Source organism: Ips typographus, linkage group LG15 (assembly GCF_016097725.1).
Source record: "Ips typographus isolate SLU linkage group LG15, UJ_Ityp_2.0, whole genome shotgun sequence".
Classification (NCBI taxonomy): Eukaryota; Metazoa; Arthropoda; class Insecta; order Coleoptera; family Curculionidae; genus Ips; species Ips typographus.
In genome coordinates this window covers 3,337,805-3,353,107 of record NC_138436.1, presented here as the reverse complement: position 1 = coordinate 3,353,107, position 15,303 = coordinate 3,337,805, and the positions used below count along the sequence as shown (strand labels likewise).

At 33.0% G+C, this 15,303-nt stretch overlaps 2 long non-coding RNA genes across 2 annotated transcripts in view; one reads left to right on the top strand and one right to left on the bottom strand.

Moving 5' to 3' along the window:
- LOC145738482 (uncharacterized) overlaps positions 1 to 15,303 on the bottom strand; it is a 288,003-nt gene that overhangs the window by 37,975 nt on the left and 234,725 nt on the right. The gene's annotated exons all lie outside the window — the stretch shown is intronic.
- On the top strand, positions 4,678 to 4,982 carry LOC145738438 (uncharacterized). Its single transcript, XR_014180748.1, has 2 exons — positions 4,678 to 4,814; positions 4,877 to 4,982. It is a non-coding gene; the product is annotated as an uncharacterized LOC145738438 (long non-coding RNA).

The following is a 15,303-nucleotide window of genomic DNA, read 5'->3' as shown; positions in this document are numbered from 1 at the left end:
AAAACGAGGTATGTAAAGCATGTAGCTATTTATTAATATAATGTATTGTTAAATAATCATGTACAAGTTTGGTTTAATATTTTTTTTTATAAAAGGGGCCCCCACCCTATTGTTCACTAAGTTTGGATCAAGCCACATCTTTTTTCTTGGAAAGGCACAGCTCCGTTAGTATTGAAGTATGTTTTGTATTCATCTCTTATCTTTTTTGCTAAAGCAGTAGCTGCTCTTGGAGAACGTTTCAGTGATGTCAAAGGATTTCGATCTTGTCGCCATTCTCCAGGTATTACTTCTCCAGTTTCAGTATCTTCTTGGTCATATGAAGATTTTGGCGAGTAAGTTGTAGATGCTTTACGTCTAAGGAAGTTATGAAGGGCACAACATGCTAATACTATAGCATCAACATTTTCAATGTCAATAGCAATATCAGTATGAAATATACGAAACCGGCTAGCCATTATGCCAAAAGCATTTTCTACGATTCTACGTGCTCGACTTAACCTATAATTAAATATCCTTTCTTCCTTTTTTAAGTTTTTTTGAGCATATGGCTTTATTAGGTTTTCATCGCACCACAACATGTATCAAAGTTCCATTTTTCTTTAAAATCGTTAGCTATTGATTTCCATTCCTTTTCGCTCTTTGGAAACTAAAACAAAAACAATAACTTATAATTTATTTCAGGACATTGAAGAAAACATGGAGCTAACAGAACCCAATAATTTTTCCGACACAGACTTATCAAACATTCAGTCTCCAACTCCGACTACTTCACATATGAGTTCAACTACGACTCGTAAAAGAAAGAAGTCACAATGGAACAGTACTCGGGGACGCATCGCGCATTTTGCGTACGAGCGTATTATCGTAATGGTGATTCAATAGTGACTGCTCAACGTCTCTATCGTGTGGAATATCGTACACGCCACGCGCCAAGTGACGATAGCATTAGGAAATGGATCAGGATGTTCGAGAATACAGGGGCGACAGTTAAAATTCAAAACTCTGGTCGTCCTCGTTCAGTGCGCGATGAAGAAACAATTAAAGAAGTTGAGGCGTCGGTTCGTCAAAATCCGTCTTTATCCATCCGAAAGCGAAGCCAAGCGTTGAACATCAAAAAATCGTCTTTACATTCGATTTTAAAGAGACTTACATCTAAAAGCCTATAAAATACAATTGGTTCAAGAATTAAAGGATACGGACTATGCTAATCGACTGAATTTTGCGAACGAAATGCTGCAGCGATTTAACAACTTTAACAACATACTGTTCAGTGACGAAGCAAATTTTCACCTGAATGGTCATGTTAATAGGCAGAATTGTCGGTACTGGGCAGTGGAGAATCCGATACGAAAGCATGAACGACCCCTGCATAGCCCAAAGGTCGTTGTTTGGGCCGCTATGTGTGCTAAAGGCATAATTGGTCCTTATTTTCATGAAGATCAACGAGGCCGAGCAATTAATGTGAATAGTGACCGTTATTGCGATATGTTGCGAAATTTTTTGGTCCCAGAGTTGCAGGAGTTTACAGGTTTCAACTCAAGAACGTGGTTCCAGCAAGATGGGGCCACTTGCCATACCTCAAATGACTCAATGGAAGTTGTTAACGAATTATTCCCTAATAAAGTCATTTCGCGAAGGGGTAACCTCAACTGGCCTCCCAGAAACCCCGACCTAAGCCCGCTCGACTATTTTGCATGGGGATACCTTAAAAGTAAGGTTTATCAAAATAATCCGACGAATCTAACCCAGTTGAAGCAAAACATCAGGTCAGAAATGGCAGCAATATCGATAGCTATGTGTCAACGTGTTATCGCCAATCTTCGTTCCCGTTTAGAAGAGTGCCAGCAACGTAACGGTCATCATTTGGATAACATCATCTTTTCCAAATAATTCTCCAATTCATATGCTAATAATGTTACGTACGAAATAGAGTTTTCGTCCGTTAACTCGTTTGATTTGTGTTTTTAATGTACATGGGCCTAGTTACACTAGTAGACCGATTCCGATCGCTTAAATCCTCCAATTGCACTTTGTGCACATTTTGTTGTAAATGTGGGTGCGTGACCTGATAAGTTGTCAGGTGCCGTAGTCACGTGATTGGTTTCGATTTTTGTCGGGGAAGCGTCGGTTTGTGGTCGTGTTTCTTTGTGTCAGGTGCCATGTGCCTATTTAATCACCCCACTTTGTGATATCGGTCTCTTTACCACTACAGCACTCGAACTGCCGACATCTGATCTTTTCTCTGAAGCGATTTTTGGCATCGACGTTACGGTTACGGAAATAGCACCAAAGCAGACGTTCTCTGCAAACTACGCAAAACTAGTCGATATAGCAACCGAGACTTACGACGCAATGAGGGTTGATGAGAAACAAATCGATAGGGTTATAGCCCGCGAAGAAGTTTCTTATTACGCCACAGCGTTAATGCAGCTCAAGCTTATAGAGACAAAAGCGAAGCAGGGGGACCAACATCTGACCAGTGCAGAAAAAGATTTACGGAAGGCAACTTCCGATGACGTCTTCAATGTCCCACAAACACTATTCACTTACTTAAAGGAAATAGGGACATATACGGATAAAATGGGCAAGGAAACCAGACTCGAAGTACCGCCACTACCAACTACAGTTGTGCAAAACTTCGGAGGTTACCACGCAGCTGAAATAAATGCTGATACACATGCCTTATTCGAAGAGGTACCGTCATTGGGAATAGCCGGAGATATGGTTATGGCTTTAGCATCAGATGACGCTGAACCAGTACCAAACTTCCATATAGGAAGACCGGCAGGCACCGTATGGACAAACAATCTCATTGGGAGATTCCATCCCATAGGTCCGAGGAGACCAGAAATTAAGCAGCGACTAGCAGGTTTCGGAATTACAGTAAATCACTTTACAGAGTATATTCCTGGAACACGCTTTAATCTAACACAGTAATTTGACTACGGCACCTGATAACTTATCAGGTCACGCACCCACATTTACAACAAAATGTGCACAAAGTGCAATTGGAGGATTTAAGCGATCGGAATCGGTCTACTAGTGTAACTAGGCCCATGTACATTAAAAACACAAATCAAACGAGTTAACGGACGAAAACTCTATTTCGTACGTAACAATAAAAAACAATAAACTTTTTTATTGCATACAAATAACTTTTGTTTTACTGAACTTACAAATACCCGATACCCTTTCTGGACACCTTGTATCTATATATTGTATATTTAGATTTTATCTATATAATAATGACTATTGTGGCACAAAGAAAACAAATGATATTTGACCATTGTTCTTGTTTAATTAAAGGTAGGATGGGTATGACGACACAAGCATTACCCTGACCTACCTCAAAACCGCTACCAAGACAAAATAAACCGAGTATAGGTTGTTTACACTACTTAAGTAGAGTGCATTTCAAACCATATGGTCTTTAGACAACCGTAAATTTGGTTTTGTGTTTACATTTCGATAACTTACTTTCTTATTTTTGTTTACAGATAATCTAGGGGAGAAGCAATCAAACGTTATCGTCAATTTAGTTTTTTTTTGATAAATAAAATATTTCTCCGCACGGATTTAAAATGAAGTTAGAGCATTATGTTCCAGTTTTTAGAGCAACTTAGTTGATATAGAAATTGGGGCATTAGTTAAACATATGCAGAAGTTATTGCAATCGGTTTGAAGTATACCAGTGAATAAAATTAGTGAAAGATATTCTTCTAATGAATTGATTATTTATGCGGATAATTTACTAAGACATTTTATAAAAAATTGCATTAATATTTATGGGTCAGGCTTTGTCACTTTAAATGTTCATAGTCTTATTCATTTGACGGACTGTGTCAGACGTTTTGGAAAGCTTGACCACTTTAGTAGTTTTAAGTTTGAAAATTCAATGCCATGTTTGACAAGGAAGGTAAGAAAATCTTCATTGACAATACAACAAGTCGTTAGACGTACTATTGAAGAAAGAAATCAATGTAAGCTTATAATAAACAGACACAAGACAGAAAAATTTTACTTTGAGCATTTCTCAGGCCCACTGATAAACAATTGTAATAGTCCTCAGTTCAAAGTGTATTTGAGTAGTAGTGATTATGGAAAAAACTTACCTCTTCCAAATATCATGACAAATGTCGTGTACTATAAAAGGCAACTCTCGATGTATATTTTCAACATTCATGTACTTTCAACCGGGAGAAGCTTTTTCTATGTTTATCCAGAAAATGTTGGGAAAAAAGGAAGCGATGACGTATCGTCCTTACTACACGATTTTCTTTACAACCACCTTGATCCCAATGTAAAGACTTTAGAAATATTTTGTGATTCCTGTAGGGGTCAAAATAAAAATTATACAGTTTTTCGTTTCCTCCATTATGTGGTAAATGGAGAAAAACGGCTGGATTACATAAAAGTTATATTTCCAATAAGAGGGCATTCTTATATGGAGCCAGATAAGAATATGGGAATACTGAATCACAAAGCCCGATTTGAGACGCCAACTGAGTTGTGCGATATGATAAAAAGTGCAAGGTTGAAGCCTTCTCCCTTTGACGTGATTCAACTTGATGAGAAGAACCAACATATTTTTCGACAGTGGACAAAGCTTTTAAGTGGATACTTCAAAAAGAAATGTCCATTTCTAATTCGTCCAATCAGAGAGCTAGAAATTACAAAAGAGCATCCACGTTTGATAAAATATAGAGATTCCTATAATGGTCGCTGGATTAGCGGAGTTGTGAAAGACAAGAAGAACAAGGCTGCATCATCTTTAAAGGCAAATGAGTTTCTTCTTCCAAACTCCCTGTATGAAGGTAATTTTCACTTTCTTAATCATAATAATTTCTCACTCAAGTTTCGTCACATACATCTTCAGGTTTGCTAAAAATAAGCGCTGAAAAATATGCAGTCCTACAATGCCTGAAATCTTTTTGTGGACCAACTGCCCAAGAGTACTTTTCCAACCTTGCATATATCGATAATAGTATATTCTATATTAAGAGCGGAAAGTATATATTTGCCGCTTGCACATGAAATTTGCAGCTTGAGGCGAAGCCGAACGCTGCAATCATGTAAAAGCGGCAAAAGTACTTTTGGCTCGAAATATAGACGATATTTTTTCGACGACTGCTGTGGGGTGGATTAGAAGGACAACTCACATCATTTTCGTCGCTCGAACTCATTGTCACCGATAAATCACTTTGACGGAATGTGGTTATTTCAAACAGGTATGTCAAGCGTTGTTATGGAAACGCCGAAAAAAGTTGGTGACTAGATTGTTAGTAGAAAGCGAAAACGCTCTAGAGCAGAAAATCTCTCTTTCTGCTCGCGCGCGGCAAATAACCCCTTTCTGCTTCTAAATGGAAGCGTACATGAGGTACTTTCAAAGTAAGTCGTCCAAAAAGTAATTTTATTATAAGCGGTAAATTTTAAGTAAAATTAAGTCTTGCTTTTGTTTCAGAAAACATCACAAAAGTAGTAAGACTACATGGCGGATGACCTACTTACCTTTCAATCTTTTTAGTAACTAATTAGTTTAATAATTTTTTATCAATAAAAAAAACAAGTTTTCAAATAAGTATTTTTTGACATACATTTCAATTTATGAATTACCTTGTTTGCAACTTAAGTTTGACGAACTTAAAATTTATAATATAAATCTGGTGAAAAACAGGCTAAGTCAAGACCTATTTTTGTATCTTCTTCAACAACAACCTTACAACCTGTAATTATTATATTAAATAAAAAAGCATGCTGCTTTATATATAAAAAAATATTTATGTTTCTAATGCTTATAGGTGACCAGTTAACAACGATTTTAGAGATAAAACTGCTGTACTCAAAAACATCAAAATTTGACTTAGCTTGTTTTTCCCGTGCACCCTTCATATGTATATGAATTTTCCACTTAGACATATTGTCCGTCGACGACATGACGTCACGGCCGCAGGAAACTAATTAGACTTTACGAAAAATCATAAAAAAAATAATATTTTTACCTCAAAACGACAAATTTTTTCAAAATGTTTTCAGAAGGGTCATGACTGAAAGGGTTAATATACCGTATTGGTGGTGACCCGACGTGCAATCGACTCAAATTTGTATTCCCCAAAATAGTGCAAATACGAGTAGAAATGCCGTCGCCCCAACGTCGGTACCTGACGTTGCGTGGGGTAATCGAACGTTGGCTCGAGGTCCAAATGCCGTTTGGGCATTATGGATAGTTCTTAGAAAACACACGTGATTAGCATTAATTCTTCGATATAAATAGGAGCTGAGCAGACACAAAAAGTTAAATTTGCTGTAGGATGTTAATCAGTTGGAAAATAAATTGTACGTTAGATAGATATGAATGACTGATTGCTGGTCCTTGTTCACTCCCAATGTCAACTTCTGCACAGTTACTCAGTTCGCCATGCATAGATTGACATTTAAAGGAATGACAATATTTCTAATACATCAGCATTTAGTTGGAAATTAAAGGAAAATTATTCGGCCAGATATTGTGGATAGAACAATGCTGCATATGGCATAACAGCAAATCGAAATCGCAAATAAAACTACAAACCACCCGCGCCCCAATTCTTAGTTTATTATTAAATTTAAAAAAAAATCCAAGATTGACCTGGATGACTTTTTTTTTTGCTTCTCGCTTCACCGGGAGAATATCTGAAACAAAAAAAAAAAATATTATCACGAGAATATAAGAAATGTCAATGTGTTTTAAGTTTGAACTCGGTTTTAACCAATGTTAGCTGAAGCTTGATTTTATATTGTAGCATAAAATCAGTATAAAAATTCATTATACTGTCACGAAGGAAATAAATCAAATTTATTTCACTTAATCGGAAACATTAAAAAATGTGGAATTTATATTACTTGAGCGGAAACATTGGCCACATAAAATTGTGGAATGCGGTCAGAGTGCAACTGCACCTATGATGCAATAGCTAGACTATGCACCGGAGTGTGACCGGACGCGAAAGAGTTGCGAAATATGCGAAATATTTCCAGGTACCGAGGGTCGAAAGGTCGTCACGAGTTGTCGGCTAGAGGAGACCTGGTCTGGGAGTTTTTGATTGGTGGAACCAGTGTTTGGAATGCTATAAGAAGGAAGTTGTACCCTAGAGAGGGGTTCATTCCAGTCAGTCCAGTTTTGCTGTGCACCACGTCGGAGAAGGCAGTACCTAGCCAGAAGACTCCGCTCACGCCACAGAATGTAGTCGTCCTGAATTCTGCAACCCGCACCGGGTTTACAAATTAATTAAATAGTAAACCATATCTTAAACTATAATAAATCGCGAGTGCCAAACCCTCCAGAAAGCTGCCCTCATAATTGTTTAACAAATGTAAGTATAGATTTATTATTGTAATATTTTGTGCATGTAAAAGGTATTGTTTAAAGTGCTACTTTTGGGAATTATGTTGAAGGTTTTATTCCGATTTACTAAGTTGATAAACCAACCATTTTGTCAATTAGTTTTAACTGTTATTTAGTTATTAAATTATATTTTTCTACCAAGTGGTTTGATTCTACTTCTGAAACAAGATCTCCGTAAAGGCGTTTATTAAAGTAATAAACGCACGTCTCGTTTAACTTGTTGGGCCAAAAGGGCTTTACAACTTAAACGTGGAAATACATTGAATGGTAATATAGCACACAAATTAACGTATTATGTCAGAAATTCACTGACTTAAAAAAAAAAAAAATTATGCAAAACACGTATTTGTCAGCGCACGAGAAAACCCACCAGTTAAAAACAGGGCACGGGAAATTGGCACTTTCCAGCGTCCTCACGGAAAACGTACATTTTTTTAAACGAATCCACCAAAAAATAGATAGTTTTCAGACTAGTAAGAATAATGAAAAAAACCTTTCCTACTCAGGTGCGGTAAATGCACTTTTACACACTTATTTGAGTGCGGGAAAGAGTACTTTTCCGCACCGGATGCGGTAAAGTTACTTTTCCGCATTGCAAAATTAATTTACAATAAATGTAAAATTTTAAAGGTAATATGTGTAAAGCGAGAATACCCACTTGCACCAACCTTTTTATGAGATGCTCAAGCAAATTAAAAAATTGAAAAAGTCATTAAACAGATAAAAAACGAAAGAAAGTCCACAATATTCAGACAGGCTTTAGTTTAAAATTCTCTAATTACTCCCTAGGTAGTGAAAGTGATATTTTCATCTCTCAAATGAGAGAGAAAACTTTTATTTTCTATAGAGGTCGTAGAAAATAGTTATTTGCGCATAGTTAAAAGCAGCAGTTAAATATTACTGGGCTTTTCAACCATGTGGTATTGTCTAACTGAGGACAAAAGATCACACCAGCAAACCTTTCAGGACTTAAAAAAAATTTAAAAAATGTTTAGACTACCATTTGGCTGACAAATCCACCACTTTTATGAAATATCTAAGAAACGTTGCAAGATAGGGAATAGAATAGGATAGCAAAGTATTAACATTAATTACTAGGCTTCTTGCGAAGAATTCAAAAATTAGATTAGAAACAGTGTATTCCATTTGAAAATCAAAAGTTGGTGTTCTTTCCGACTGATATGGCAATACTGCAAAGTCCAAAATATTTTACATAGAGAGCTTGGATAGGCTACACTCCAAATTTAAACGAAAAATATTATATAAGTCGTTCTCTAGATACTTCTAATATACCATCAGCGTGAATCACCCAGAATCTTACATATTATATTAAAAATAGACATCTTTTAAAATTATATTTGATTATGAATTCTATTTAAAAGAAGAAAGTTATGTCAATTCTTGAGAAAACTGAACGCAGTAGCTAAAAACTAAACACGAAACTGAAATCACATCAAAAAAGTGCCTCAAAAATGTTTGTGTTTCACTCCGATATTTTAATAAAGAAAAAAGTTGGGTAAAGTTTTTAAAATGGGCGAAATTCGAAAAACGGCCTCTAGCGCCGCAATCTGACAAGATATCGAAATACGGTTTTTGCCATGACACTGTATCTAGCTGGTAAATGGGGTTTTCCTGTCAAAACACTCTAAATCCTGACACCCTGTACAGCTGATTCAATGATAAAGTTCATTATCTCGTTTGATTTGAGAAATAGAAAAATAATGTTAAATACAAAAGTTTTAGAGAATATTGATATTTATAGTTTAAAATTACTTTTGGATATACAGGTTCTTAAAGACATGACAGAAAACATTAGTTTTTTTAAATATACTTTTTTTACATTTTTTTCGTCGACCATGTATTGACAGCCTTTTTTGATGGACGATAACGAATGCAAAATCGTTCAATATTGAGTTCCATTAATACATGATTTTTCAATTGTTTTCCTTTAATGCATGATCTTATCAGGCAATCAAATACGCTCATAGTATAGTTCTATCCTTTTTTATTTGTATGAAACAAAGAGAAATAAACACACATTCTTTAGTTGACATCCACCATTACTGACAGAACAGTTTTTTCAAAATTTTGTAGGATTATAAACCTTTATTATAAACTACAGTTGACGGAAAAATGTTGTAACCAACTTTTATATTAATAAGCGATTAATAATCTCAATTTTAGTAACGCGTTCACTGCGTTAAACCATTTCGATTATTAATCGCTTTCATTAATACTCTCGTTCGTTAAATAACTATTAAATTCTTCATAACAATTTAAAACTTTTTTGTTAATAATGTCAGATTATTTAATTTTTAATTTTTCTATACAAATATTACTTTTTACTATGATGTAAAATTGACTGTATTGCCATTGTTTCTAAAAGTAGAATACTCATATTTGGTACGAACGTTCTACAGGAACGACAAAAGTGATTTATGCAAATAAATCGTATAATAATTGCATTAGATGCTACAGGACGTTCAATTTTTTAAAATATATTTTGATTAATTCAGTTTAAGAAATTTCGACTTTTATAAATGGATCACCCTGTACATTATTTATTTTGTCTGATAGGTTTTACGTATGTCATGTACCTAATTTGAGTAGATTGCAATTTATTTATGGTTTTTAATTTTTACCTTCGATTTAAGTTTAAGTTTAGTTTAATTTAAGTTTTAATTTAAGTTTATAACTAGCTTACGACAAACTAAAAATGCAGGTGTTGTCAACCGTTGGTAGAGTTACAACATATTCCAGACATCAAAATAATACGATTTAGCTAAATTGTCCTATACCGAAAGTTAATATTACGAAAGATACAGGGTGTGAAAGTTGAAATTTTGTTCTTGTTTTTTTATCATATTATCTAGGTATTTTGATATAAATTACTGAAAATGTGTATAAGGGGGTTTTGACAGCCGGTAAATATGATGGTTTCATCTATTTGCAGTAGCTGATAGGAGGCGCTACCTGCAGCTTTTTCATCTGCTTAAAGGACTAGGGTTTTCTACGTGAAAAAGGTATACTTGTTTTAAGGCTTAAAAGTTGACCGTTTTTGAGATATCCACTATTTTGATATTGCATGTAGGAACTTTCAAATTAGTAAATATTTATTTTATGAAAGTAAGTTTTTATTTTGCCTTTGTAGAATACTTGTTGTCCAAAAGAAACCTTTTTTTAATGTTAATACTTTAATTTCCAGTGGTTTGTGGAGTAAGTTGTTTCACCAAATTCACTGAAAATACGTAAGGATTTTTCATTTATTTTTATCAGTCTTTTTGTTGTGTGATTTAGCTAAAAGATATTTCAATTAGTTTTTTTAAGGTGTGTATAAATTACGTAAATGTACTTTACCCTTTAACCATTTAACCGTATTAGCAATGCAATATTAAAACATTAAATATCTCGAAAACGGTCAACATTTAAGATCAAAAACTAGTATATTTTTTTTAAATAGAAAACATATTAGAATAATATTTTGAAGTCGTATGTCCGTTTCAACTGCGTAAAAAAAAGTTTAAGTACTTTTAAGCAGCTGAAATAGTTGCAGATAGCGCCTCCTATCAGCCACTGCAAAATAGTAGTAGTAATGCTGTAGCTCTATGTCCCATTACTTATGGTCCACCCTATACAGGGTTATTCACGTTATTTGACACGGAAGATTGTGACTAAACTATTCACTTTCAAAAAAGTTATAGACCTATTGAAGGTATCTTTTAAAAATATTTTCAAGATGTACCGGTTGTCCCAAATGCCGAAAAAGTATCAAAGTCATGTTTTTTCAAATGTAACACCTGGTATATTACTTTATTTTCAGAATCTACGTTGAAAATAAAAATTAATTTCATTGATGTTTGATAGGTCTAAACTTTACAGTTTCTCAGATATTCCTTAATTTGTAAAAATGTAGAACAAATATTAACATTTAAACATTCAACCTTCCTTTGAGATTAATTGACCAAAATTGGTTTGGGCGATGATAACAGATTAAGTTTTATGATCCAAAAGTGATAAATTGTCTAGCTCATATAGGGGGTCTCAAAAAAAATTATTTAATCAAAAACTAAAATTTTGAAGTAGTATAAACTTGTCAAAATCAAATGGAACCACAGTTACAGTATATGCAAATTTAATTACCTATCGAAAATTATTAAGGTTTCGTACCTCTAATTGTTAACGTTTTCTTGGAAAAATCGACATTTCTTAAAGTAGAGCTGACTGACTGATTTTTGATATCGTTCAAAGATCACTTGGTATCTTTTCGAATTACATATCTATCATTCTAATCTAAGTAAAGCTTAGAATAAAATAGTGGCTTAATACTTTGTAAATTTGCTATAGAAGTAATTCATAAAAATAATTAAATAAATCATTCAAACAAAAATAATTCATAAAAATGTTTAAAACGGCGACAATTCGACTACAAGCTACTAAAACTAAACTAAACACTAAACATCCAACTACTCCGTTTTTGAGTCCTTCAGCAACATTATTAAGTATCTTAATGGATATACTCCTAAAAATTTCGCTAATTCGCTAATCTCTGGTCATTTCTTAAGGGTATCAAAAATGACTCAAAATCGGTGCGAGTTCGAGAAATGTTGACTTTCCAAGAAAACGCGAACAGTTAGCCATAGGAGACCTCAATAATTTTCGATAGATAATTAAATTTTGCATCTACTTTAACCATAAAATAGGTGGTGTTCAATTTGATTTTGACAAGTTGTTAAAGTTTAAAGGTTGCAATTATTGGGAGAAAAGTGTTGAGACATCTTGTATGAGCTAGACAATTTCTCACCCATGGATCCTAAAACTTGATCATTTAGTAGGTCCCAAGCCAATTTTGAGTGATAAAAATCAATCAGAGGTTGAGTGATTAAACATTAAAATTTGTTCAAAATTTTTACAAAATAACGAATATCTGAGAAACTGTAAAGTTTAGACGTACCAAACCTCAATGTCATTCATTACCTTTCATTTTCAACGTAGATTCTGAAAATCAAATAAAATACTAGGTATTCCATTTGAAAAAATATAACTTTGATACTTTTTCTGCATTTGGGACAACCGGTACATCTTGAAAATATTTTTAAAAGATACCTAAAATAGGTCTATATCCATCCCAGAATCAAAAGTTTGTTGAAAGTGAATACTTTAGTCACAATTTTCCGTGTCGAATAACGTGAATAACCCTGTATAATTGATAAAAAAACAAATGTTTTAATTTTGTATGTCATTAACAACAATTTAAAATGTTTATTGTTCAATTGAATCGTTAAGGACAATTTTCAGATTATAGTTTAGTTAAGATAACAAAAAATGAAGGTAAAAGTTAAAACATATAAATAAATCGCAGACATTTAAATTAGGTAGGTATATGACATACTTCACAAAAGTTGAATTGTAAAAGATATCCGAAAAATAAGTAATACACAGGCTGTTGCATTTAAAAAAGTCGAAATTACTTAAGCTGAATTAGTCAACACGGTGTTTCATGGTAAATGCGTTATACAGGATGTTTCACGATAAATGCGTCATATTTTAGGGTGTGATTAAAGGTCAAAAAATAACTCTAGTTTGCTATATAAACCATGGTCCAAAGATGTTTCGTTATGTAGATACAGGGTGTTAAAGTTTGGGTAAAAAAATCAAAATTTACTTATTTCATTAAAACAATAAGAAATATTTTCGTAAAACTTTTTAGGTGTCAAGGATAAAGTTCGTTTTGCCATTAAAAAATATATTTTTTATATTTGCCAGTGGCGTCCAATCAAACAAGTTATTGACCATTTTTGCAAAAAAAATATGTACGCCACTGTTTTTCCAAAAAATGCAAATCAGTTCTGAATTTCTTATTCAATTTAACACAGAAAAAGTATCTAGTAACTTTTTGGTACGTCATCTCGTTTTCGAATAAAAAATCCTGCAAAAGTACCCTTACAATTAATACTAAATCTTCGAATTTCGCCTCTATTCAATTTTAAAATTTTGGTTTATTCAGTTTTTTTATGAAAAAATAGGAAGATACTGCTTGTTCCTATCGAATAATTTTTTTTTAAAAAAAACTAAATTAATAAAAATTTAGATATTGATTAATAAAATAAACAGTCGACGATTTAGAATTGATTTTATGGGTACATTTTTATGATTTTCAATTTTTTATTGGAAAACAGAAAGGTGTACCGAAAAGTTACTAGATAGCTTTTCTATTCTAAATTGAATGGGGAATTCAAAATTGATTTGCGTTTAATGGAAAAAGAGTGGTGTATACATATTTTTTTGCAAAAACATTCAGGAACGTGTTTGATTGAACACTACTGGCAAAATTAAAAATTATGTTTTTTATTGCAAAACGTGCCTTATCGTGGACAGTTGACACCTACAAAGTTTTATAAAAATATCTGAAACCGGTTTGAAGAAATAGATAAATTTAGATTTTTTTATTCAAACTTTAACACTCTGTATATCCATAATGGAACATCTTTTGCCCATGGTTTATTTAGCAAACTAGGGTATTTTTTTACTTTTAATCAAACCATAAAATATGACGCATTTATCGTGAAACACCCTGTATTTTAGGGTTCGATTAAACGTCAAAGGAAAACCTAGTTTTCTATATAAACCATGATTCAAAAATGTTTCGTTATGGAGGTACAGGGTCTTAAACTTTTGATAACAAAAATCTAAATTTATTTATAATTCTCAAATCGGCTGCAGCTATTTTCATAAAACTTTATATTTGATAAAACAAAAATCTTCACCAACTGGTTCAATTGGATACCACTGGCAAAATTGAAAAATATATTTTTTTATTCCAAAGCGTGCTCTGTTGTTCACACCTACAAAGTTTTATGAACATAGGTATCTGCAGCCCTTTTGAAGAAATAAATAAATTTAGATCTTTTTATGCAAACTTTGACACCATGGATCTCCATAGCAAAACATCTTTGTTTAAGTAGTGTTATTTTGTTATATTTAATCAAACCATAAAATATGACGCATTTATCATGAAACACTGTGTAAAAAAATTGAACGCCCTGTAGCATCTAACGCAAATTTATTTGCGTAAATCTAATTTGTGGTCCCTGTGCAAACAATGGTAATTGGTAATACAACCAATTTTATATCAGAGTAAAAACTAATATCTTAAAAAATTCAAAATTAGTAAAACCTTGAGGAAAACTATCAGGTTGAAGTATAGACAACATAAAACTTTTCAAATTCTACCTAGTATCTACAAATGTATTAAAAATATAAGGTTTTTTTTAAAAAAACTAATGCCTGGTTTATACCTTCAAATTAAAAAATTTATTTTAATTTAAATTACATGTAAAATTGAATGAAAATTATTGTGGTTTATACTTTTCAAGATATGCTAAATTAAATGACACAGATGTGTTTTTGACTTTGACGTATTCTAGACATATTTTAACCTAAAAAGGGTGAAAGAGTTTAGCTATAAAATAATCATTTGTAAAGTTAAAAATATTAAACCAGGAATGAAGTTTTCTTTGGCAGTGGTTACCGCAATAGTCGGAATTGGTGTATCTTTGATAAAACGATGGAAAAGAAATTGGAGATATGGAGTAAGACCGATAAACAGCGAATGAGAAAAAAAAACAAATAAAGTTTCACATTTTATCACAACGAAAAGTGATAAAGGGTTCACAAATTAGCCTCAATTTCACCCAATGGTGAAAGTTGGTTCACTTTTGTGTTAACATTAGTTTTAGTTTTGTGTAAATTTTAAGTACAGCATGTCATATACAAATGTGTGCCTGCTTTATACCTCTCAATTAACAATTAAACTCTAAACTTTCATTTAAACTAAAATTAATTTATCAAAGCTGAAAGTGAACTTACAAGCGAGCCCATTTATACTTTCAATTTACACTAAACTAAAATTAATTTTAAATTAA